Raw genomic sequence first — 27,019 nt, forward strand, 5'->3', positions numbered from 1 at the left:
AAGGAAGGTAAAGTCTAAGTATTTGATGGAATTTATTTATTTGGGCAAATTATTGTTTTGTGGAGTGATAGGCTGAAAGAAGATGAGTAATGGAGAAAGAAAAGGAAAGTCTAAGATAATTAATACTCAATAAATTATTCTCTAGAACAGAATTATTCCAGAAATATATTTTTCCAACAAGACCTTATTAATCCATTCACCTAGGTGTAATCTGGTTTAAGAGTCAAACTACACACAGTTACACTAAAAGCACTACTAAATTTTAGAATAAGGGATTCATATCCACGAAGGTGTGAATTAAGCAGTTAATATCTCACCCTCATGTCCTTTCCATTTGAGTAAAGAATACATCTGTCAATTCCAAACATTTATTCACCTATTGGCTGAACAAAAAGGTCAATTGAAAATGAGGTCAGGAAAAACACAAGCCTGGTCTTATCACATTAACAAGTGATTTTAAAAATTGTTTTAGCCTTGTAGTACGTGGTTAGTCATCACCATGTGCGCCACTAACTCAAACTAGATACTTGTTCTTTTGCCAAATAATGTCACTTTAAATGTGTGCAAATATCAATATTACAGTGAAATTCAGGACCTAAATTCTGACAAGGTGTGACCACATGCATGGTAATGAAATTTCATCTGTTCCCTTAAAATTTCTCCTCTAAAGATGCTTTATTTTAGGAGAAATGGAACCCATTTACGTTTAAAATATCCATTCAAGACAGCTATGAAAAAATAAACTGTACTGAAAAAATTCTAGCTCTAAGTATATATGGATTTGTTATTCACTGTAACTCATTTGTAATGTTTTCTAAAGAACTAAATTTTTTAATACATTATGTATGAGAAAGCAAAGTTTCACTGTGTTGTATATTAGGTTAAACCCTTTAAAATAAATACTAGACAGTGAAATTAATCACAATATGCCTCCATTTCACATTTTCCTGCAGCTAATGTTCATTTTTTAAAGGGCTGGCGAAGGGCCCAAAGAGGATCATATAACACTGAAAAAAATCCCAGATCCCTGGAAAACATTATAGAGACATTCCAATGTATTTAATTTTTTAAAAATGATATTTGTCAAATTGTTAGCCATCTATTAGACTGTGAACTCTGTGAATATACCACCATTTTAAAGTGTTGATAATATATCTTATTGGCCTTCCCACTAGCCAAGAGTTCCTGGTAAAATATTTTCCTACCACATAAGCCACTAGTCATCAACCATGTCAAACAATATTTTCAATTTGGATAATGAAATTCTACTTTGACTATACTTAATAAATAACCAAGAGATATATAATCTTAGCCATATAATATTTTAAGCATATTTAAATCAAGTTATATAACATACAGGAATTTAAAACAAAAAAATTATATTGATCTCACATACATAAATCTATCAACTATGTTTTACAAGTATATAATTTTTAACTCAGTCTTATTCAGAATGAAATTCAATTGAAAATATATATTTAAAGACTTGGAGCAGAAATATGCTAAAAATATCAAATAAATTAACAAGCTCTGTTCTCTTTGATAAATAGATGGATAAAATATACATAATATAAAATTTACCATTATAATCATTTTAGGTGTACAGTTCACTGCCATTAAGTACATACACCTCGTTGTGAATTATTATCATCCATCTATCTCCAAAACCTTTTTATCTTCCTAAACTGAAACTCTGTACTTCTTAAACAGTAACTCCTCATTACCTACTCCTGCCAGTACCAGAAAGTATATTCTACTTCCTGTCTCTATGAATTTGACTAATCTGGATACTTCATATAAGTGGAATTATACAATACCTTTCCTTTTGTGACTGGCTTATTTCACTTAGCATAACATTTTCATGATTCATCCATTTGTAGCATGCCATACTTTTCTTCCTTTTGAAGATTGGGTAATGCATATAACCACATTTTGTTTATTCATTTATTCATCAATGGACATCTTTTGGCTCTTGTGAATAATGCCACTGTGAACGTGGATATACAAATATCCATTCAAGTCCCATTTAATTATTTTGGCTATATACCCAGAAGTGAAATTTCTGAGTTCTTTGCAATATATTTTAAATAAATTATTGATTTACCCATGGGTTCATTTTATATTTTAAAAGCAGTTGCTAAGTTTTAAGAGACATTGTTATCATATCCTCCCCTAGAATCTTCATGATCAACACATTTTCTTTCCATATCTCCTTACCCTGGAAGGCTTGATAAGATTTCTTACAAAACAATAAAAGAGATTTCTTAAGGTGGTCTACCATTCTTGACCTATTTATAAATTCTGAATATTCGTTTTGCTTAAGGAGACTTAAATTTTAGCTTTTGTTTTATTGTTTTGCTTTATTTTTTATTTTTGTTATCCTCACCCGAGGATATTTTTTCTACTGATTTTTTAGAGAGAATGGAAGGGAATAAGGAGAGAGAGGGGTAGAAGAGGGAGGGAGGGAGAGAAGGAGAAGGAGGGAGAGAGAGAGAAAGAGAAAGAGTGAGAGAAACATCAATGTGAGAGAAACACATTGATTGGTTGCCTCCTGCATGTGCCCTGATTAGGGTCAGGGATGGATCGATCCTGCAATCCAGATATGTGTCCTTGACCAGCATCAAACCCACCATGCTTCTGTGCACGGGCTGATGCTCTATCCACTGAACCACACGGCCAGGGCTAGATTTTAGCTTTTGAAGAAGCAAAGCTGGAGGAAGCTTAGAATAAAACCTAAAACAAAACATGTTGCCTATTCCCTAACCTTCATGTAGAGACTCGTTCTGATTCAATTGAACACTCTTCTATTGCAGATCTCTAGAAGACAAAATTCCCAAGCCGTCCTCATCAGTCTCTTTCTATATACAAATGTCTCTCAAGAGAAGATTCTTTATATTAAAAGAAATCTAACTTTGCTGTTGCTCTTTCTACTCTGCTCCTGTGCCAGCCCCTCTCTCCACTCCTTTCCATTCTGAGCTCTACATCATTCTTAAAATGTGCACACTGATCTTTGGAAATTAATTCAGCATTGTCATCTCTTCTTAGAAGTTCTTCCTGACATGCTAGGATGATTACAGTTCCCTTGTCTAAAAAATGGAGGGAAAATTTCCTCCCTCCATTTGTTTGCTGTGGGAACTCAATGTAGAAAGATTTGCTTAACACTATCTAAGGTACATGGTAAGTTCTCAATAAATATGAGTTGCTGTTACCAATGAATCCAAAATTTAATAGGGAATGAAGAAAGTTGCTTTATATCTTTATATTAAAGTTTACTACATGTAAAGTCATTATTATTTTATCATTTAGATAAAAGTTTTTTTTACTAATATATCTTACTTTCTTCTTTTACTTTTCCTAAGTGCTTTCCCCTAAATCTTTACTAATCTATTTCAGCTGTACAGCCCAAAACTAGACATGATTTCCAAGTCTGAGAATGAGAAATGTCAAATACAATTAGAGATGGGAAGGGGAGATGCTCATTTAATATTAATGAACTGTTTTCCATTTTATGATGCTTGTTCTCTGATAACCTATTGATATAGTATTATGTTCTTCTTAGCCATTTTTGGGTCACAGACCCATTTGCAAATATAATGAAAAGTATGGTTTGTCTCCCAAAACATGTGCACTCACTATTTTACATTAAAATTCTGGGGATGCATGGACCTCTCCCAAATGTTTCAGGTGAGTTCATATATCCCAAGTTAACAGAGTATTCTATAATATAAACATGGTAAATCTCAATTGTTCCATTTTCCTCTGAAATATATCTCAGCTTTTTTTGTCCCAATATTTTATCCCATTCTGCTACCTTCCTGTCTACACTTCTTTATTGTTTTCCAGTAGTTAGACCAAGACTGACTTAGCCAAATGCTCTATATACTGCAGAGAGCAACTGAGGGAGCAGAGCAGTGGATTATGTCTGTGTATAGGATAAATCATTATCTCTCTTTCCTCACACTTGTATAGCCAGTGTTAGGAAATTCCTCTTCAGGCACAAAGACAACACAGACTCAAGAAAATTTTAAATTCCTTAGCATATTTTAAAATTCTAAAACAGAAAAAGTAAAGGTTAGGAATTCATGTCATAGCTTAGAAAATGAACTTCAGTTCAGTTTCCTTTTAAAAATGTTTTCACAAGATTACAGAAAACTTTGAACTAACCTAGTAGACTTTGTAATTTTTTTGTGAGATATTAAGACAAATTGGATAACAATCTAACTCGGGTAGACTAAATTTGATTCCTCCAAGGGCTTTTACAATCTCATTTTACAAGTGAATGAGATTGCTTTCTAGTCTGTAATATTTTTATACAGATGTTTATGGGTAGTCCATTTCATTTGAAAGCAAAAACTAATACCATTGAGAACAGAGGAAAAACACAAGACAAACTTTCCCCCCATGATGAACATGGTGATTTAATTCTAAATCAAATACATTGATTGCCAAAAAAGCCTTAACAATGTCATCTTGAGGTGTTTAATTTGAACTTTGGTTTATGTGAAATGCAAATTGAAGTTTAGTTTGATCATAATTGACCTTGGTAGCCTAGATCAGATTGGCTATGTCTTATTTTCCAATACTCAGGAGGTCCTCCAAAGAAGGGAATGCAAATGATCAACCCTCCCTGTTTATCTACTTGTCATAGCTTTAGTAGATTTAGTAGTTAAGTCCTGCTGTTCTGTATATTATCAGCAACCAGTCAGATGACACCAACCCCCCTGAGGAATAGACCTTTAGAACTGTTAGAGACTCAAGGTATCAGTGAATAGGAGCTTGACAATATGAATGAGAATTTAAGGAGATTGCTTCCAGTCAAGCTGTGAAATAACTGAAGGACAGGGGAAGAAAGAAAAAGAGTGACTTAGCTGCAAATGCTGAGAGATCATCTAATTTTACCTTCTTATTCTATAAATGAAAACATGCAGTAACTGATTACTCTTAGATTAGGAGGAGGGCAGGATTTAGGAGGGAAAATCAGTCATTTGAGATTTGAGAAATCTGAATTCCAGACTTAACCTTGCCATTAATATTAGGCAAAATAGTTTTTCTGTGTCTCAGTTGCCACAAATATTAAATGAAAGGGTGGGTTAGAATTCCATGATGTTAATCTTAAACTAGGCTGGCTTAATTCCCAGGCTAATACTATTTCTTCTGAAAATTTACATTCTAAAATATAAGCATAATAAATGGTAATCTTTACCACCAAGTTAATATTAAGAAATCCTAGTTATAATAATTATTATTATTCAATTAATATTAACTCCAATAGGACTGATAAGAAGATCTGCCCTTTAAAATATATTACATTTAAGTTATACTTTTACAAGTTATTAAGCAAATTTTACTTTCCATTATTTTAACAATATACACAATTATTCATTTAAAAAATATATTAAGCACTTCACCCACATTTCTGGATTCGGGAAATACAGCAGTAAGTTGTATAGAAAAGAACCCTGTCCTCAAGGATAAAGAGCTGATAAGATTTAAATTAAAAAAATAAATTCAGAGTGTGATCATTTTTTTAAAGAAATGAAACTTATTTTTATAGAAAATATTGAAGATGTTGCTACAGACTGAATAGTCTTTTCTAAAAGGGAGAAACTTGGCTGAGGCACACATCACGAGAGTAAATCAGTTATGCTGAAAGGCAGAGATAGGCAGGCACAAAAGTCATATAGTTGGAATGAGCTTGCCCTTCAAGGAATAGAAAGAAAGCCAGTGTGCCATGATATGGGAAGGTGTCTGAGGGATAGGCAAGGGCCAGCTTGGGTAATAAGAGTTTCCAGTGAAATATTATACATTTACAACTAAGAACCTTTAAACATTAATATAAATGTATTTCTTCAAGGGGAATTTTCGCTTAAAACCCAAACTGACTGTAGGTACTTCTGCCTTCTATGCGGTGGGAGTGTGGGGAGAGTGATATGTACTAGTATGTGCGACTGTGTGTGGGTGTAAGTGTGTGATTTGGATATGAATATTTCTTAAAAATTGAGTAAAACTTTTCTGTACTCCTCACTTCCCCTAGTAGACATGAGCAAAGGACAGATAATGAGTAGTAGCTGAAATAGATGTTTAGTAAGTCCTTGAATGTGCCTTGGAAATTCAGAGTTGAATTTAGGTCTGGTAAGAGAAGGTAGAATTATCCTATAAAAGAGAAGAGGGTGTTTGTTTAAAACAGGGGATATATAGCTGAGGGCCATTTCCCTACTTTTATGTATAGAAATGACAAATATTCAAAATGTTATGTAATTGCTATGTAAACTGCTTTAGTTTCAACAAACTTTCAGTAAAGTCATCTACACTGAAAAATATTTTATTTATGATATTTGCTTTTCTAGAGGGCATCAAGGAAAAGAGTTATGTTCCATGTTTGAATGGAGCAAAGCAGAAATGATTGAGCAAATACAGTAGTGAGCCTCAGAATCCTGTGACATCTGGAACTTGGGGCCGGAAGTGACCATGAAAATTTGTGTCCAGCAGGAATGCATAGAAATCTTAGAAAGAACATGGTATGGGTGACCTTTGAGTTGGCATATTTATGCATTCATTTTCAGTATCTCATCACTATGAAGTCTCTTAAAGGAAAATAAAGTAATTGGAGAAAGGAGAGAGGGAGGAAGGGAGGGAGGGAGGGAGGGAGGGAGGGAGAGAGAGAGAGAGAGAGAGAGAGAGAGAGAGAGAGAGAGAGAGACTGATTTCTTTCTATAAGCATCCATGATGCCCAAACATCCAATTTGCAAGAAAAAGAAAAAGTCAAGTTAGTTGTTCAATGCCGAGTAGTCAAATAATTGGCTGATTGGGTAAGTTTTTCACATCCCAACCACTTGCTTTGGCATAATATAGACACAGCTCAAAAATAAATAAGAGTAGAACCACATTCACTTTACTCCAAATTCTGAGAAATTCAAACATGTTTTTAGTTTTATCAGCAAGAATCCATGTGAATGACTTGTCCCATTTGCTCTGGGATTCTGGAGTTTTAAGTGGGCCAGAGTTTTGAAGTGTTGAAAGATATTATAAAGCACTTACAAGTATTCAGCTAGTCAGACTGCTCAATTAGCTGAACATTTATAACCTTAAAATTTTGACAGAGCATGATTCATGCAAGAACGACCCCTTGGACAACAGATGGCTTTATTGTAGGTTTGCCTGAGAGAAAGCATACAAAGTAAGGTGATTTAAAGGGAATACAAATGGAACATGTAGAGAAAGTAAAATTGAACTTAGGAGATGGATTGTACTCTTAAGAAAAGGAAATTATTGAAAAATTTAGCTGATATATTTTTAATGATAGGGTATTTTTTTTTTTTTACTTAAGAATATTCAAGACATTCATTTATGTGGGACACACCACAAAAAACAAAATAGACCATAACTAATATCTGGTTACTATCTAGCCAACTCATACTAACTCATATTACAAATCTAAATTAAGTATTTAGAAAAAAAATAAAAATAATAGGGTTTGAGAAGTAAGAACCAAAATGTCAACTAAAAACCTAAATCCATAGACTGTTAGCTTCTTTTTTTGTAATTATAGCTATGGGATGCTTATATATCAAATTTTAATTTAAAAGGGTTTATTGATTTCTAAAGGAGAAACAAAAGGTGATGGATCCATCTAAATAAAATTATGTATTTTCAAGTATGTAAAGTGCATTTAGAAATGGAAATTAGTACTACATAGAAATTTAGAGAAAGAAACATCAGATTCTAAAATATGCTTCATGTAGAATCCATAGAACAAACACAAAATTTTCTTCTCGTTTGGAGCCTATTATGTACATACTAGAGTCCCAGTGCACGAAATTTATGCACAGGTAGGGTCCCTAGCAGTTGCCAGCAGGCTGCCAGCCGTGGCCTTCCTTTGTTTCACACTGCCCCCTGGTGGTCAACACACGTCATAACAAGTGATCGAACTCCTGGTCTCCTGGTGGAATTCCCAAGGGGAGTTGCATATTAGGCTTTTATACATATGGATTATATTACTGCAACTTTCTCTCTCTCTCTCTCTCTCTCTCTCTCTCTCTCTCTCTCTCTCTCTCTCTCTCTTTCTCTTTCTTTCTTTCTTTCTTCCTAGAAGGACAAAGCCACTCATTACTGGGGGGAAAAAACAAGCAATCCACCATGGAATAAGAATAAAGTGACCAAATTCTCCCAGAGGACCAAGAAAAGAGAAAGAGAAAAGAAAAGATACCCAACAAAACACTTACACTGTGGTGACTTCTCTCCAAAGAGTAGCTGCAAACACTCCCTGGGACCACCTGGTCAAACAGCCTCAGGACATCCAGCCAGGTCTAAAGAACAGATACTGGTATCCATGTGCCTTGAAACGTTTATGGGAGAGTGGATCACCATGCCAGAGAGGAGTACTGCCAGGGAGTAACCTTCTTCTCCTCTGCGGCCTTGAGGAAGTGAATCGTGGCTCCACCTGAGACTAGCTCTCTGGGTGTCGAGGAGCCAGCCTGAGACTAGGCCCTGACTCGCAGAACCCACTCCAACTTCCTCTGGGATCATCAGGGAAGGGAGCAGGTCACTCATACCTCTGCCAGGGTTCCCCTCAGAGGAGCTCTGACCACTCAGAGGAGTGTGCCTACCTGGGGTGCAGGAGAGCCAGGAGCAGCCTATGCGGGTGATTGGAAATCCCATGCTTACTGCTCTCAATTTACAGCTGGACAACCAGCGGAACCGTGAGGCAGCACAAGGGCTTCTCCCTGACGACCCCAATGAGCAACAGGTGAAAACAGCACAGTCCTTCCCATCAGCATGATTACCTCCTCACAACCGCTACTTAATTATTAAAGGCATAATAAAGTAGTATTGCTGCTTATCAATTTTTCTAAAATAAATATGAAAATAATTAGCAATGAAAAACAAGGAAACAAAAACAAATTAGTTTATACTTTCTCCCCTTTTATTTAGACACTTCCTACTTAGCACTATTAAGCAAGAAACATTTTTTATAGACTAGAATGGTACTAATTCTTGACTCAATTGTTTACATAAACTGTAAATGTACACTTTAATATTCTTGCGCTTGTTTGGTCCTCATTACACGTACAGTAGATTATCCTCGTAGATGAACGCGAAGTTCAAAAGAATAATTTTTCAAAAAATCAAACTGCTGCCGAAACTGGTTTGGCTCAGCGGATAGAGCGTCGGCCTGCGGACTGAAGGGTCCCGGGTTCGATTCCGGTCAAGGGCATGTACCTGGTTGCGGGCATATCCCCAGTGGGAGATGTGCAGGAGGCGGCTGATCGATGTTTCTCTCTCATCGATGTTTCTAACTCTCTATCTCTCTCCCTTCCTCTCTGTAAAAAATCAATAAAATATATTTAAAAAAAAAAAAATCAAACTGCTGATACAGACTAGAGCCAATATTTAGGTACAGAATGTCTGACTCCAAATTAGATTTTATTTTCTTTAATTATGTACCTATAACTATAAGCATTTACAGAAATATTTTTCTAAAAAATAATTTATTATAAACCTGTTGTCAATTCATTAGGGACACATTATAAATGTATAATTCTTGAGTAATTTTCAGAGAGATATTATAAAAATGTATCAATGCTGCAAAGATCATTGGTTGCACATGAAAATACATTTTTTCAATGTTCATAATTTTAATGACCCAATAAATCAGAAAAAGAATATCATGCTTAAACAATTTAGACATTCGCTATTAATTCCTAAACCTTTTCCTTTATACATTTTCTTTTTATAGTTTCAAGAATAAGAAAACCTATGAGAAAATTTAGCTGTTATAAGTATAACTGAATTATGAGAAGAAAAGAAATCAGGAGCATGAGAGAGAGAGAGAGAGAGAGAGGGAGAGAGAAAGGAATCTAAGAATGATACTAGGGTTTGTTTGTTTTTTAAAATCATGATGATTTAAGTTGAGAACAAAATGAAATATTGTGCTCTGTGGGTGCACAAAGCGTTTATAAATACAAAAATGACTTAAAATTGGCATTGGGTATAAATGCTGCCCATAAATAAATTTTTAGATTAAAAACAAATCCAATACACATTACTGATAGAAAATACAATTAAAACGCAGAACAGTTCATTAGCAAGCATAGCATATTCCACAAATTACTTACTAGGACAAGTTAAGCCCTATCAAGGCTTCTGCCGTCTGCTTCTATGTGAGATATCCCTTGTCACTGTATAGATGTTTTCGCTCTTCTAAATGCTAAATGCTCCATGACTTTCTTGGCAAGACTGAATGTAAGTAATTCTTATCAAATATCAGAACTGTCATAATTATGATTTTTAGGATCATCTAAATTAATTACAACTTCAAGTAGTGACACAGACTAAAATAGAAAGAGCTGCTGGTGATCTAAGACTACTCACAGCATGTCCCAGCTGAGTACTTGGACAGGAGCACATGTCTTTTAAAAAAAGCACATAACCCTTTAGACCCAACAGTCAAGGCTAGTAATGTCAGCCATCAGTATGAAAAGACCTTTCAGTCATTTGCATGTAATTTTCCTCTAATTAGTGAGAACTGATTTTAACTTTTCCCCTTTCTTTTCTCAAACAGGACCATATGGGATCAAGTTTAGAGGCCAGCTGCTTCATTAAAGAAAGAGAGAGAGAAAGTGAGACTGAGAGCAAGAGCAAGAGTGGGAGAGAGAAAGAGAGATTGGTAGTTTTTCTTGTCTATCAGACCCTGTGATTCTCAAAGAAATGGGGTGAGTAAATGCCTATCAGCATAGTGGTCTTTAAAGATTTGTAAGGAACTTTGCTAGGGGCTGTGCTGCTGTTGTAAAACAATAAGACATTTTCACAAGTACCTGGCAAACAAAGTATAAAAATATCAGAGTCTGGTGTCCCAAGCTACTAATTCCAAAGTGGTACAAGTGAAATTCTCTACTCTACTTTGAATGTTCTGTTTCTTGTCAAATAATTACACATAGGACTTTTCAAAATATATTAATTTAAATATATTATAGTCAAGATAACATCTTTAAGTTACAGTTATAAAGCAATTTTAAAGGATTTTGAAATATTTGAATAGGATTGGCTTTGGAATAACTGTAAATTCTATCCAATCTCTAATACAAATCTGGAGTTGGGGCAATGTTTGGGAAAACTTTCACAAAGCTACAAACATTTCCGTTTTAGTCCATGGGGTTGACAAAGTTAATATAATAAAATTTTATTTTTCTGAAATTTTAATTTTATTGCTAGATTTGAGAATATCAACCTCTGGAGGAAAGAATGTTCTGGGTCTTTCTAACTGCATTACGTCTTTAATATAATTTTTAAAAGTGTTTTTAGGTCATCAAACTATAAGGGGATACTTGGATTCATATACATTTAAAAGTATAATTAAAATCCATACCTCCTTTCAGGGTTTGATTTATTTATTCATTTAAAAATGTTAACTTGGAATTTGCACATGGAAAATTCCAGATGAGGTAGCAAGCATATGATATTTCTCTAGCAGTTTTTACACAATGCTAACAACAACTAAGATTGACAAAAGAAATCATTAAGAATTCAGTTTTGTTTCTATTTATCCTAACACTATTATTTGAGACAAACTGCCTAAACTTCCTTAAAATCCAAATTTTTGTACAAAACCCAATAGTGCCCTCAATTTTCCTCATGTGGCTTTATTGCAAATAAGAAGCAGGTTTACATGATAAATAAAGGTAACTATCCTAAGAAATTCCCCTGAATCATCTGCATAAGTCGAAAGGAGACAGGACAAAAACACAAACAGAACATCCAAAGCCAAAACCAAAAGGGCCAGATAAAATCAGAACTCACATAGAACAGCTTCTGCTAACATATAGGATTCCTTCCATCCTAATAGGATGGAACAAAGAATTCAGTTAATTCAGTTGTCTGGGCCAAAATGTAGGTTCTCATGCACCAGTGAGTATGTGCAGCTTTTGTAGGGAATGGTAATGACTTCCTCTTCTTACTTTCCTGCATCTTCAGATTGAGCCACTCTGGAGAAGTATGAAAGCTCTATAGTAAGAGTTCAGTCCTGAAGTGGGGCAGAGAGGAGCTGGGCTTGCAAAACGCATATCCCAAGGAATCCCTAGGTTTTTCAATACAACAGGCTCCAGTGCCAACCACATGAGGGGCCACAGCTGCTAACTGATTGTGAAGACCAAGCCTATTGGCCAAGATATCCTCTTCTCTGCAGCTCCTGGAAGAGTTACCTGCATCCTGTCACCTGCCTTCTGTCTCCTTTCTGCCAACAGCCACTTCTAGTTGGAAGGTATGGTCCCCAAGTTCTGAAGCTGTCACTAAATAATTCTTGACTCCTTGACCCCTACCACATACGTGAAAACAGGAGATCATAGTGTCATTCAGTACTAGAGTCTTGGGCCACTATCATTTTACAAAGGGCTGTGAGAATAGTTTCCTTTTAACTAGCTTCCATGGTTTATTCCAGATTTCCCCAATTTAAGTCCATGCTATATGACAGAAAGACTTTCCTAAAATAAAATATTTTCTATTTTTTTCAATTTCCTTTCCTACTTTAAATCTTCTATGGCTCTTCATTACCTATAGTGGTAAGAGTAATTCTAAACATGGCATCCAGTCCAAAAAAAATCATAAAGTACCTTCACCTTCAACATACTAGACTTGCTATTTCTAAAACACCTCCTGAAGAAGGTTTGCTAGAATGAGGATCTTACTTTAAAACCACCCCACCCCATTCTTGCAGGTAGATACAGAGCTAAAAGATTGCCAACCAGTATGAGAAGAGCCTGATTCTGGGGTGAAGAGCAAAAATCATTAAGAAGGGAAGAACTATGGAAATGGAGAAGGAAAGAGAAGGCAAGATTTCTCTGCCAATTCTGAAGAGATGGCCTACGGGGTGCCTAATAACAGTGAGAATAACGGGGGCAGGGATGGGAGGCATAAAGCAGATTGGCCACTTCACAGGGCCTGCTTCCTGGGTACTCATCTGTGCAGATGAACAGGGCCCCACAGTAATGTCCTGCTGTCACTTTCTTAAAAGTCATAATAATTATTTTTTTGAACTTGAGATTTACAACTGAAGTCTAATGAGACAACGGAGCATTTGAGAGTGGAGGTATGCTCAGTATGTGTGTCCACTGTTCCTTGCCTGCCAGTGAGCACAAATTCTGATGGACTCAATGTGTGGGGTTCATTGAGACTCTGAGCACAAGCTGAGCTTGTTATGTCTACAACTGAGTGGGTGGGGGTGCTGACAGCTCCAAGGGGCCATGCTTTCCTTGAGAACCAGAACATGCTTTGAACACAGAAAAAACCACAACGATGTTCTAAGAAACACTAGGCCCAAGGAACCCTCTCATATCCTTTCTTTCTTTTTTTTTTCTAACATTGCTTTCCTGGATTAGCTAACCACTTAGGCTAAAAATGATGACTTAGGAGAGGGAAAAATAAAGCAAACTATAGGCCCTTTTCCTTTGAGTTTTCCCTTATCCATGATTAAGCCAAAGATAGAGACTATTGGTAAAAAAAAACCAAAAAAACAAAAAATGTGTGAATATCGACAAATGAAATAAAAACAGTTGTGTTTTGTGCAGCCTTTCTGCTGCTCTAGTAAAAATGAAATACATATGCATGTATGAGCTATGAAAATGTGAATTGTGTAATTTTGGTGATTTCACTTACAAGGTAAATGCTCTTATATTTTCATTTAAAACTAGCTGTACCACATAAAGATGAAATGGCAAAATGCATGCTAATTTAAAATTTTAATTTCACTTTACTTAGAACATGAAAAGCAACTTTAAAAATCATGGCAAGAGAGAGAAACCACAGAAATAAGGAAACCTTTAGGACCTTCAATGACACTTTTTCCTTGCTTTTTGAGCAAGGGGCACTGCATTTTCATTTTGTACTGTGCCCCAGAAATTATGCACCTGGCCCTGCCACTTCATTACCTCCAATTTTGAGTTTATTATTGCAAACCTCAAGGAAAGGACTACTTGATAGATTTTTCTCTACCTATGACTTGACAAATTAGTTCTGGGCCAGTTGAGGTGTGGATTAAATGCTCCTTTCTGCCATGATTGGATGTAGTCAGAATCGTGTCTGGGGGAGCCAAAGGAGTGGTTCCAACCCTGAGAATAATTCTCCTAATTTATCATCTTTTCAACAATTTTAAAGGTAATATATTTGCATGACAGTTTTTAGGACTATAGGGAAAAGTTGCCTGAGGACCCCCTATGAAATACTCAATTGAAATATCAATGTTCAGAATATGAGATGTATGGATACAGAGCTGGGCTTCATTTCCATCCAGGCATTTTCTTACATGTAAAAATGCCAGAATGCAACACACAATGGCCACCATGGAGTAACCTCATTGAAGACTTGAGAAAGAAATCCTGAGGCTTCCCCTGGTCACACAATTTGTGGCAGATATAACTATGAAAACACTGCCCTCTTCACTTAGCTATCTTCTAATTTTTTCACTGATAGTTATGCAGATCGTATCTAATAAAGAGGGAATATGCTAATTGACCATCACACCCTCACAAGATGGCAGCACCCATGGCCAATAAAGAGGGAATATGCTAATTGACTGCCATGCCCTCAAAGATGGCAGCGCCCAAAGCCATAAGATGGCAGCACCCAGTCCCCTCAGCCCTGCCAGGGTGGCAGGCTCTGTCCCTGCCTCCAGAGTCCCCCAGTCCCTTCAGCTCCCCAGCAGCCCAGGGCCAGCCCGAGGTGCAGATAAGCCTCAGATGGCAGCTGCACAGTCGCCCAGGGCTGCCCGAGGCTCAGGCAACCAGTGTCAGCCGAGGCTTGCACTGCTGGCAGTAGCAGCAGCAGAGGTGTGATGGGGGCATCGCCTTCTGCCCCTGAGGGCTCCCAGACTGTGAGAGGGGGGCAGGCTGGGCTGAGGGACACCCCCCTCCAGTGCATGAATTTTTATGTGCTGGGCCTCTAGTATAATAATAAGGAAAAAAACTGTCCTCTCTCCCTAAATTGGGACTTTTTGACTTGCTAAGAACCAGGAGTGATTGGCAAATTGGGGCTAGAGCAGAATTGCTCTGCCTGAAGTGAAGGCAGTAGGGAAGAGGATGGCAGAGGGAAACAAAAAGGAGGGGTGGAGAAGGAAAGGGAGAACTGAGCTGTGGCAATAGTGAGACGGGATTTTTGGACTGGAACACACAGTGTTCCCTGGGCAGGATGGCTTCCCCAGATTCTTTGTCTGTCAGAGTCAAAGAATGAAACCACTGATGGAAGGTATTAGAGCAAGGGTGGAAATTTATTGAAGAACAAGTACAGACTCCCACGTGGGGAGGGGGAAAGAGTCTCACCGAGTTCCTTTCTCCCGGTTTATAAAGGCCTCAATATCCCCTCTGATTGGCCACTATTCCTCTTTGATTTATTTGGTCACTATAGCAACTCCTGAACTCAAAGGTCAAACCTCACATGGGACAAGTGAGGCCCTCCTTCATTATTTTGTAAATATAGACCTTTGCTACTCCCAGTTCCCTTGTCTTATGGAAGTGTAACCTTTTGCAACTGTGTAGCTGTGTGTTTTTTCCATAGACCCCCTTAATTTTAAAAATTCCCTAAATCTGCCTTTTTCACCCTTGAAAATTCCTATTTCAATAGGAAGGAGAAAAGGGGAGACTTCCCAGTTCAGTAGATACACATTGTAGAAATGCCTAAAGGGGACATTTCAACTGTTTTTACGATAAAATCCTCTCCTTGCTTCATTTAACGATGAAATCTCCAGTTTCTTACTAAAGTGTTGATGGAAGTTGATTTGCATATGACGAAAGTTGGAGGCAAGCATCTATTGAAATGGGGGAGGGAGGGTTGGAAGGATACTCCAAGAAAAGGATTAGGGAATAGTTGACATCAGTTTGAGTTATATAGATTTTGAAAGATTGTCTTTAGCATTTAAGGAGATAGGAAAATTAGCTAATTTCTCACTTAATATTCTCTGTCTTCCTGATAACATTTGGCTCTTCAAGTTGACTTCTTTCTGGGCACAGAATCAATTTCCCTTATTCCTTGGTCCCTCTCCAAAGGAAACAACTAACCCCAGTGTCTCCAATTTTACCATCTATCATTTTGTCCAGCAAGTGGACTCCTTGGAAAGATGATAAAAGAGAAATGTCGATAGAGGTAGTGGCAAAGGCAGAGAACATTTCCATAATAAGAGGAAAGCCTGTTTCCCTGGCCACTCTGGATGGCCTATTTCCTCCACTCTAAGTATAGAACATCAGGGCTTTCCTCACACCTGACCCCGATGCTGCCAGCTCTGGGAGATTAAGTCTCTACTCCAATTTAAGCTCTACATGTAAAACAATATGTCTCAGCCATTCTTTCAATAAATTGACTTTTTTTTCTTTAAAAAATTATGCTAATGATATATTGCTGATGAAAAATGTTTGCTGCTCCTTATAAGTTGCCAGCTTTAAGCTCTACTTTCCATCATTATTAATAAGTGAAAAATAAGAGGTTTTCTTGGGCTGCCTCTGTGTTTTGAACCCCAGCACAGAATGTTTGAACCTTACTTTCTGGACTGAGCAGCCAATAGTGGTCATCACATGCCTCAAGGAGATGAATCACTTTGACTCCAAATAGAGATCATAGACACAATACCTGCCTTATGTTGATTCATGGTACAGTGGGGCCTTACCTGTCCCTGTGGCCTGAAGAAACCATTTGTGGTTTTGATCACATGTGATTTTCCTTTGCCTCCAGCTTCCCCTTTCTGGTCAATCCATCACACACAGACAAAGTCAACTTTCTACCACACTTATTATATTGTGTTATTCCCTGCTCAGAACCCTTCCAAGACTCCCCACTGGTCTCAGAAGAATCCAGACTCCATAGCATAGTAGGCAAGGCACTTCACAATCAGAACTCAGTCTTCCTATCTGGTACCATCTCTCTGCCCCTCCTTTTCCCTGTCCATTCCTGCCCCTTCTTTAAACATATTTTTAAATGTTCCAGTAATTCTAGTTAGCTCTTATTCATAGGATTAGCAATATTCATTAATAGTTTATTTAGTAGTAGACAGTAAGCCTTATTTTTGTAGTTTTGTATTGATGTAAAGAAAAGAGATTGGTTGAATAATATCCACACACCCAAATGTTGTTTATCTAATTCTCATTTGGAACATTTGCTAAAAAGCAGATTATTTTTAGCACCATCTTATACCTGAATCAGAATCTTTGGAAATAAGATATGAGAATCTGAATGGTTAGTAAGGTTTTCATGTCTATTTAGCAAACTCTAGAGTTTAAATACTCCCTGTTTTTGATATTAAAAGCAGCATCATTCTCCTTATTAATATTATCTTTTATCTCAACCATCTCTATGCCACTCCAACATTAATATCTTGCCAGTGTCTACTGTACTCTGGATCCTGCATAGGGCATATATTGTCCAGAATAGACATACTTCTCCAGAGCTTTTTATTGAGCAAGCAAGAAAGGCTGAAATATACCTACAAATATTTCAGAAGATAAAAGAAATGTGCCAAAATGCTGAGGCTTTGCTGGGATTCAGTGACTAGAGCTGGAAATGTTTGATCTTGGAAGCCTTCATGGAGATAGTTTGTTTTGAAGAGAGGAAAAGCATTCCAAGTTTTGGAAATTTGCAAAAGCCAAGTATGTGGAAGATTCATGAACCCTGATCAACTGAAAAGTCCATCTTAGTCTGTGATGGGAAAAAAGATGGTACGCATGAAGAAGAAAGTGAGCCTTAATTGGTACAAAGGTTAGAAGCATACAATTAGATTATTTTGATAGGTAATCCATTCAACAATTATTTATGAGATATGAAATGAGCAGCAATATAGTTCCAAGAAATATGAAGTTATCCAGTGACAGTTACTGATGTTCACGCAACAATTATTTCTGAGTGGCGTATACATGCAGTCACTCTTTTAGGCACCAGGAAGTCAGCAGGGAAGGAAACAGACAAAACAAGGTCTTATCCTCAAGGAGATAAACAGTAAACATTGAGGATGACTTCTGGCATCCTTTCCACCCTTCCTTCACTGAGTGGCAGCAATTCAGTGACAGGAATTTTCCTTTACTTATAGAATAGGCCAATCTCATTAAAGGTAACCTTATTATCTTTGCCAATGGTCGCTTGAGGAAAGGGGCTTAGTACCTAATGCTAAGGTACTAAGAGATGATAGAAAATATTTGCTGGAGGCTAATAAAGGTACAGGAAACCAATTTTTCCTTACTATTGGACAAGAAGGAAGAAAAAGCATATGACCTCAATTTTTTTAACATGAGAGGATCTATCTTTGGATGACATGAACATTGTTGTTAGAGAAAAAGAGATGTGAAAAAGAGCTTGGTGACTCCACCATCCCAAAAGTATGCACTATCTCTGTATTTTTTTAATATAAATGAATTTTTTAACTGTTTAAGCTTGAATAATTTTACTTACAGCAGAATACACCTTAACTGATATACTAGTACATGAATAACAATTTTTACATATCTCATTTTATCCTCAATCAGGATGTATATTCCCTGCTCATAAAAATAGAAATAAAAAAACTTAAATGTGAGAAAAATACCAGAAAGTTTTTACCCAAGTCCAAGCATGAAAGCTTTAGGATTTAGAAATATACAATATGAAAGCAAGCTAACAGTCCATGAGTACCTTCTATATGCTGATGACTCTGTTAAGCACTTAACGGGTTATCTCATTTTAATTTAATTTTTATAACAAGTCTCTGAATTTATTACTATCCTTATTTTACAGATGAGTAAACTGAAGCTCAGAGAGCTTAAGGAGGTCACCATAGGATATCATGTGCTGCAAACATGAATTCAAACTCGGATTTTTGGTCAGCATATTCTATCCTCTTCCCACTTCACCACAAACTACTTCTTGCGAGAAAGCATTTTCTATAATTGAGATCTTATAGAAGAATAATTATCAGGACTTGACAGTGTGAGAGTATAAATCAGAAAACAATAGAGGAAGATACATGTGTCCTTGTGACTGGAATGATAGTGTAGTAATGGTGGAAGCAATGAGGCATCCAGAATAAAACTGTGATAAAGAGTAACTAGAGTATTATGCTAAGCTAAATAAACCAGTCAGAGAAAGACAAGTATCACATGATATCAATCATATAAGGAATCTAAAAAACAAAATAAACTGATGAACAAAATAGATGCAGAGACATAGAAACATGGAACAGAGTGATGAATCTCAGAGGAAAGGTGGGGGTGGGAGGAGATTAACCAAAGAATTTATATGTATATATGCATAACCCATGGACACAGACAATATTGTGGTGAAGGCCTGGAGCAGGGGGCAGGTGTGGACTAGAAGGGGTCAACAGAGAAAAGAGAGGACATCTGTAATACTTTCAACAATAAAGATAAAATTTTTAAAAAGAGTAACTAAATGATATTAGTAGATATTTCAAAGGCAGAATATTTAGAAGTTATTAGCATATTACAAAAAGATAATAAATTAATCTTTGGGAAACCCAGTGAAGGATATGAGAACAAGAGGAAACAGTAAAACAGGAAATAAAAGGTATGAGAAATATTGGTTAGACTTTAAGCAAAATCATATGCTAAGTTCCTGGAAGAAGAATTTAGGAAAAAATATGAAGAAGCCTATCCAAATGAAAAATGAACTAATTCATCATACACTTTGGACTTCCATACTGAAGATGTAGAGTGGTAAATACTTGAACCAGGTTTATTTGCTTATTCATTTGAGCAAAGAAATGCCTGGGGAAATGCTGCAAATTTTAGAACAGCAGAGATTAGATCTTCATTTCTCTTGCCTTTCCATTACAATGTTTCCTATTATTTGGAAGAGAAGAGAATGTGTGAACCGCGTCCAGCACAGTCAGTGGTGAACCTGAGATTAAAGAAAACAGACAAGAGAATATAGTTGGGGCCAGGTGGATCACCGCGCCTGGATGAGGACACAGTGACACAGCCTGTAAGCCAAGTCTTCATTTTACAGTCAGATCACACAAAGCAAAACAAGGGAGTGGTGAAGATGTTTACAATGTTCTTGTAAGTTTCAAATCTACTTCTTTCCTGTTGTTGCAGTTCTCTGAACTCTATCAAGCTTTATTTTGGTAGCACTTGCGGCACCTCCATCAGCCCATATCCCTCAGTACCTAGGACTACAAGGTTGGACTATAAGGTCAAGCTTACAACCATAGCCTTTGGCTATAATTGTGCTGGGAGGGCTTTGCCCTTCAAGCTGGGACTTGTATGTGGCTTTGCCACAAGAGGACCGTGCCCTCTCATCAGTCTGAGGCTTGAACCTGTCTAAATGCTGTAGCTGCTCTCCACAATGTGGAAGAAAAGTTATTAGCTGTGTGTTTTGGGGTAGATTTCACTATTAACTTCACATGTAATTCTTCATCCATCCTGTTGCATGGATCTCAGAATAAAGCTACATTATAAAAGCTGCAGTGAATCATGGACATTTAACACCCACAATAATCATGTGGGATTATTGTGTTAACTTATGTTTTACAATTAAAAAAAAATAGAGGCTCAAAAGCCTTAAGTCAGTAGCCTTAGGTCATGTCACTTGAGGTGGTAAAATCAGGATTGGAACATAGATTTGCATGACTCCAAAGCTCTGGGTTTATTCAGTTCTTGTAGATCTTTCACCTAAACTTTATTTTAAATGGTCCCTCCATGAAGAAAACAAACAAACAAAAAAAAAACAAACACATAAAGTGAAAGATTTAGAGGCAATAAAAAAAGTCAGATATTTATTCACAAAAGCAAATATATTTAACTCGGTCACTATACAGCACTTTCTAATCAATGGTCACAAGTACAACATATGTAATTTACTTGCTTTTGTAGAGTAACCAAGATTAAATTTACCTTTCTACTTTAAACAGCTAGAAAATAGAGTGAATTTCTAAAACTATGTTTTTTTCAGGCACTAGACAGCAGCTAGCACAGGTCAGTGATTCCCAAGATAAGGGAAACAAATAAAGTGAGCTCCAGTTATCTGCTAGGAGAGTGGTACCAGGACACAATGTAGGAAGAGTGAACCCAAACAGAGCTCAGTTATCTTGTTGAGTTGGGTATTTGAGGCTAAGGTGGCTATAATTTTAGTGGTAGAATCAGGGGAAATGGATCTGCACAGAAAGAGAACTCCAGAGATTTACAGAGGAGCTCCCTTAAATCTCTGGCTGAATAGTATGGATATATGAGAAGAAAATACTTGAATTTAGATAAAGAATCACTAGAAAGCAATATCTAGAAAAATCTCCCCCAGATTTATACAGGAGTGGGAATAGGTTTTGTTCTCAGCAAGAATTCAAAGACTTCACATACGGGACATAGAATCCTTAGAAATTATTGCATCAGTAGTGAAGATAAATTAGCCCTAGATAGAAAGCCATTCTGGATCCACCCTAACAAAGCTTAATAGCAAATTGATTCCAAAAATTTATTTGTATGGTAGAACCAAGACTAAAATTATTTAAAAGTTAAATTTAAGACAAAACACAAACACACACACACACATACACACACACACACACACCACCACCACCACCATCACCACCATCACCACCAAATACCTACCTCTGAAAAACATAAAATTCACAATGTCTGGCATCCAATCAAAATTTACCAAGCAGGCAAAGAAGCAAAATAATACAACCCATAATGAGACAAAAAACAATCAATAAAAACAGACCCAGCAATGAGAGATGATAGAGTTAGTACATAAGAATGTAAAAACGGTTGTTATAAAATTAAAGAAACAAAGTATCAATGAATGAGGAACAATGTCAAGTGGAATAGCATAAGTATAATTGGAGTCCAATTACAATTATGAAGAACTAAGTCTATTTTATTAATTACTTATTATGTTGAGTATAGTTTAAAGAGCCATGAGTAAACAAATAATGATCACTTACCACATGTCAACTATAATAACTCATGTAATAAACAAGGAGTAAAGTAACTACTACCCCTGAACTAAAGATTTCACATTCTCCTCAGTGGCAGAAGGCAAGCAGAATTGTTTGCTATCTGTCTGGTACAAGGCAGAATATATGAATATATAAAGCACCATAAAGAAAAATATAATTTAAGAGCTAGGCTCAGAGAAATGCTTTGTGGAGGAGGCAACTTCAGCTGAGTATTTGAGAATGAGTAGAAATCTGAATCAGAATTATAAATCATAGAAAATATATTCTAGATGTAAGAAATGGTTAAAGATAAAGGCAAGAATGCAAGAGCACGAGGAATATTTCTTAAGAGTAGTAAGAGCTGTAGTGCTTTTCATCAATTTGGGACGAGGCATATTAGGCCTGAATGTCAGAAAGGGACCTAGTATGAGTGCAGTCCTCTTACTTCCCTATTAATCCGCACTGTCTTTTACTAATTATTTAGGAAATTCAGGAAAAACATTAGAAATGCAGTCTTTATGTTGTGCTAGTTGGTTTATGTGAGAAATGCTCACCTATCCAAATGCATATAACAGAATCAGAGACAGAAGTATGGCGAAAACGAGACTTTTATTATGTTCTTAAGAGCGGGTGTTCAGTTGTACAGGCACACATGGAGTAGCGATCACAGCCTACTTATCCCCCTAAGGTGCGCGAATCCTTCTTCCCGTTCCTCATTACCTGAGTACTATGGGGTTAATAGTTTCCTCATACGTCGCCTAGGTCTTATTCATTTCTAAAAATAAATAAATAAATAATAAAAATGGGCTGAGGCCTTTTCTAGTTGTCTAGTTGAGATGGGCGCCTGGGGGAGGGGGGTTTCCACCATGATGCTGGCTCATATCCATAGTTCTTTGTTCTTATATCCTCTTCCTTCCTCCCTACACTCTGTTTGCCCTGAGGAAATTCAGTAACCATTTCCATTAAAAGTTGACTATGCTGGAGATGGATCACAGAGACCCACTTCCTAGAGATTATTATTTTGTTAGGGCTGCCATTCCAAAGTTTCATTATCCGGAGGGCTTAAATAACAGACGTGTATTGTCTCACAGTCCTGGGGGCTAGAAGTCCAAGATCTAGGTGTTAACAAGATAGGTTTCTTCTAAATACTCCGAGGGAGGACTTCCTCCATGCATGTCTCCTAGCTTGTGTAGTTTGCTGACAACAGTTGGCTTTCCTTGGCTTGTAGATGCATCACCCAGTCTCTGCCTTTGTATTCATATCGTGCACTTCCTGGGTGTGTCTGTCTATGTGTCCAAATTTTCCCTTTTTATACAAAGACACAGTCATATTGAATTAGGGGTCTTCTCTACTACAGTATCATGTTAACACACTAATTATATCTAAAACAACCCTATTTCCAAATAAGGTTATGTTCTGCTGTACTGGGGGTTAGGAGTTCAACATATGAATTTTGGAGGACACAATTCAACCCTTGAGGGTGGAGAAATGTTGGTGGCTTTGTAATAGGGGAGCTCTTGATCAGAATTGTCCTTTAGGAAGTGTAATCTGTCAGTTGTATGTGAATCAGCCTCTGAAGGGCTCTAGCCATATCTTCCCACTTTGCCCTATATCCATACACACACATATACTGTAACCAAACAGTTCCCTAGATACAACATACCTTTTTCCTCTCTTTCCCCTCACCTATGCTGTTGCCATGCCTGGGATTTCTCGACAGCACTAATGAATAATTCCTACTCTTCAATGCTTATCTCTTCAAGTGTTTTAGTCACATTTATAATGCATAGGATAATGTCTAGCACATTTTAGAAAGTCTTCCCTACACATGCTCCTCCCCTTCTGAATGGTGTTCACAATCCTGATGTCATGACCCTGTCTTTAAAAAACAATAACATCCATGGGTTATAACACATATTATACTTTTTTATTGTTTGTGTACATACTTTTTTCTCCACAAAACCATGACACACTTCTGGTTGTATGTCTTGCAACTAGCTGAGAGGTAATAATATAGCTAATTTCCCCCTCTTCCATAAGGCTTATTTATGAAAAATTAGTAGGTGTTGCAAAAAGTACATCTACATTGTGCTTGCTATATGCATGGCACTGTTCTAAGTGTGTAATGTATATTAACTCATTTAATCTTCACAAGAACCTGGTGAGTTGGGTACTATGATCCCACTTTATAGATGATGAATCTAAGGTACAGAAAGGCTCAGTAACTTACTTGAGATTGCATAGCAACTGAATGACAGATATTACAGTCTAGTCCTTAATCACTTTGCCAAAATGCATCTCAAAAACCTTTGCTCTCTCAAAGTATTTTGGAACTATTTCCAACCTTACCAGTAAGTAGCTACGTGATGTTGAGCAAGATATTGAACTTCTCTAATTTTTTTTTCAATTCTGAAATGGAAATACTGATAGTACTATCCTCACAGAATTAATACATGTAAAGAAGAGTGTCCAGCACTGAGTAAGCCCCTCTCTCTCTCTCTCTCTCTCTCTCTCTCTCTCTCTCTCTCTCTCTCACTGAATAACTGAGAATTTATTGTATACTATGTGGCTAATTGAAGCCATACTGCCTCCTGCTGATGATTAATAGTGTCTGGTTTCTGAAGAAGTACGGTATTGGCAATTTTTTTTTCTTTTTTTGCCTTTTTATGAAGGATGGGACTGGGCTGTCACTTTCTATGAAAATGAGAAAGAGGAGGTCAGAGGTGTTTTTGATAGCAACACAAAGGACCTTTATGTGGCTTTAAAAAGGATTGCAGTGTTAGGAGCCTGAGAACCTGGGCTTCATTGGCTTACAGCAGTCATCTTGACCTCTCCTCCCCTCCCTGTAAAGGGGCAATGGAAAGGCACCAGGGAAGAGGAAGAAATTTTTAGAAAAAAATTTCAAAAAATATAACCTTGAAAGGAAATTAAAAAGTCAGAATTCTGTACAATAAGAAAATCCTGTTCGTTGAGCCTGTTGAACAGTTATCAACAATTCTTTAGAAAATTCTAGCAGTTTACATGTGGAGCCAGTTGCTTCCTAATTGCTACAGCAGGCTACCACTGGGAAGAACAAAGGAAATATTTAGCACATCGTAAATTCTTCTGCAGCCCTGTGGAGTGGCTGGAGTTCAGATTACACGTTTATAACTAGCATTTGAGAGCAATTTCTACTTCACTTTGAGAGAGTTGTTGGGGAAGCTGTTCGGCACTGTTCCTGGTACGTTTCTGGAGAAATACAGACCCAAGTGTTTAAATTCAACAATCCAGTTCATTTGTGTTGGGATTCAATGAAGCGTTGAAAGATGTAACAATGAAATACATCTTTCCTTCTGGAATTTGCTTTTTAATTGGAACTAGATCTTTGATTGGGTGGAAAAGTGTACCTCGGATACACTTGTGGGGTGCTCTGACAGCTCTCAACTGAACAGTGGTCTTTTCACAGGCCAAGACTGAAGCAGTCTGAAGAATAGTTAGGATCTAAAAATAGATTCAGTTCACACTGCCAAGGAGGGGGAGCAAGAGAGAGGCAGTAAACATGTTTCATGTCACCACGAATGGATTGAAGAAACTGCACCACATAGCTAGATCTAGTAATGGCAACGAGAAGCCACTTGGATATTAAAGGTCAGAGGTTCCGCTAAGATGGCTCTTGAAGCTATTATATTTATGACACAGCTGACGAATGTGTAGGTCTGTAGAGTCTAATTTGTCTTTGCTGTTGTAGAAGATGGTTCAATCCTCTGTGAGTTTTAATGGGTACATTTTCTTAGCAATAGAAATACATTGTGGAATGATTGGCTGATGATTTATTATTTATGAGTTGTCTCTGGCTTTAGGCCCTTGTGCTAGACATAGCCATAAGGACTGCCTTGTAATTCTTGACCCAGATGGCTGATAACAAATGGGAGGCACGTTCCCCCTATGGCAGTAAGTGAATGTCTCACCCTAGCACATGGAAGAACAGGCTGAGGTTCAGGTCTTTCCAAATATAGAAAAGTGAATGTTCTCCTGAATGTGTGGTGGCTAAATTTCCTATCTCACCCCAAAAGAACTGATAATCTTTTTACTATTGTATATTGGCTAATATTTGGGGAAACTTCCCAAATAAATAAGTAAAAGAAATGAAAACAAATCTAGATGAGCTTCCTACTTATTGAGACTAGTTCCAAGACCAAATGTCTATAGATTGAACTATGGGACAAATCTTGTCTAATTCTTCCAGGGGAAACAATAAACGGTGACCTTGCCATCTTCTTCCTGGCCACATTTAGGACTGCAGCCACTTTTTGTTTTAAGTGTAAAACCTTAGTGAGAAGTGGATATGGTCTTGCTCTGCCATCTAAATTTTGGTTTTGAGATATAATTAGACAATCAGATTAAGTTAATAAGGCAGCCATTTAGTTATTACATTTGTTAAATTAATATCTACAGTGTCTATACCAACACCTTGCACACTTTTATACAACTATTGGCTGTTCATCATGATTGAATTTCTCTATTATGTGTGTGTATGTGTGTATGTGTGTATATATATATATATATATATATATATATACACATATATATGTGTATATAAAATCTCTACCTCAGTAAGGAAGAATTAATCAACTAATCTCTTTGGTTACTCAGTATATTTTCTGAACATAATCTTGTTAGATAGTAAAGTAGCTGATTTTTAATTTGACATGATAAAAAATACTACAGGCAAATGAAAAGTGATTTTAAACCATTAAAAAACCTGATTTGTCTTCAGCATCAACTTGATGCCCATGTAAACTGTAAGATTTATACTATGTACATTCTGTTGCTTAAAAAAAAAAACAAAAGAAGACCAGCCATACCAATGTAAAGAAGCATATATATATTTTAAATATATTCCCACCCAACACTTTAAAAAAATGACTAGAAAAGGGGTGAAATGTATGATGTGAAGAATTAGATAAGAACATTAAAAGCTTGGCAAGTAATATTATGTTCAGAAATGTACAATGTCAATTTATTTTCATGACAAATTAAAATCTCTACACAATCAAAAGATGCCTAAACTCCAGCCAAAGACTCGATTATTTCAAGCAACATTTGGTACAAACAAAATCCAGTACAACCACTCTTTTGGATTTC

The sequence above is a fragment of the Myotis nattereri genome, assembly GCF_964212035.1.
Source record: "Myotis nattereri genome assembly, chromosome: 6".
Lineage (NCBI taxonomy): Eukaryota > Metazoa > Chordata > Mammalia > Chiroptera > Vespertilionidae > Myotis > Myotis nattereri.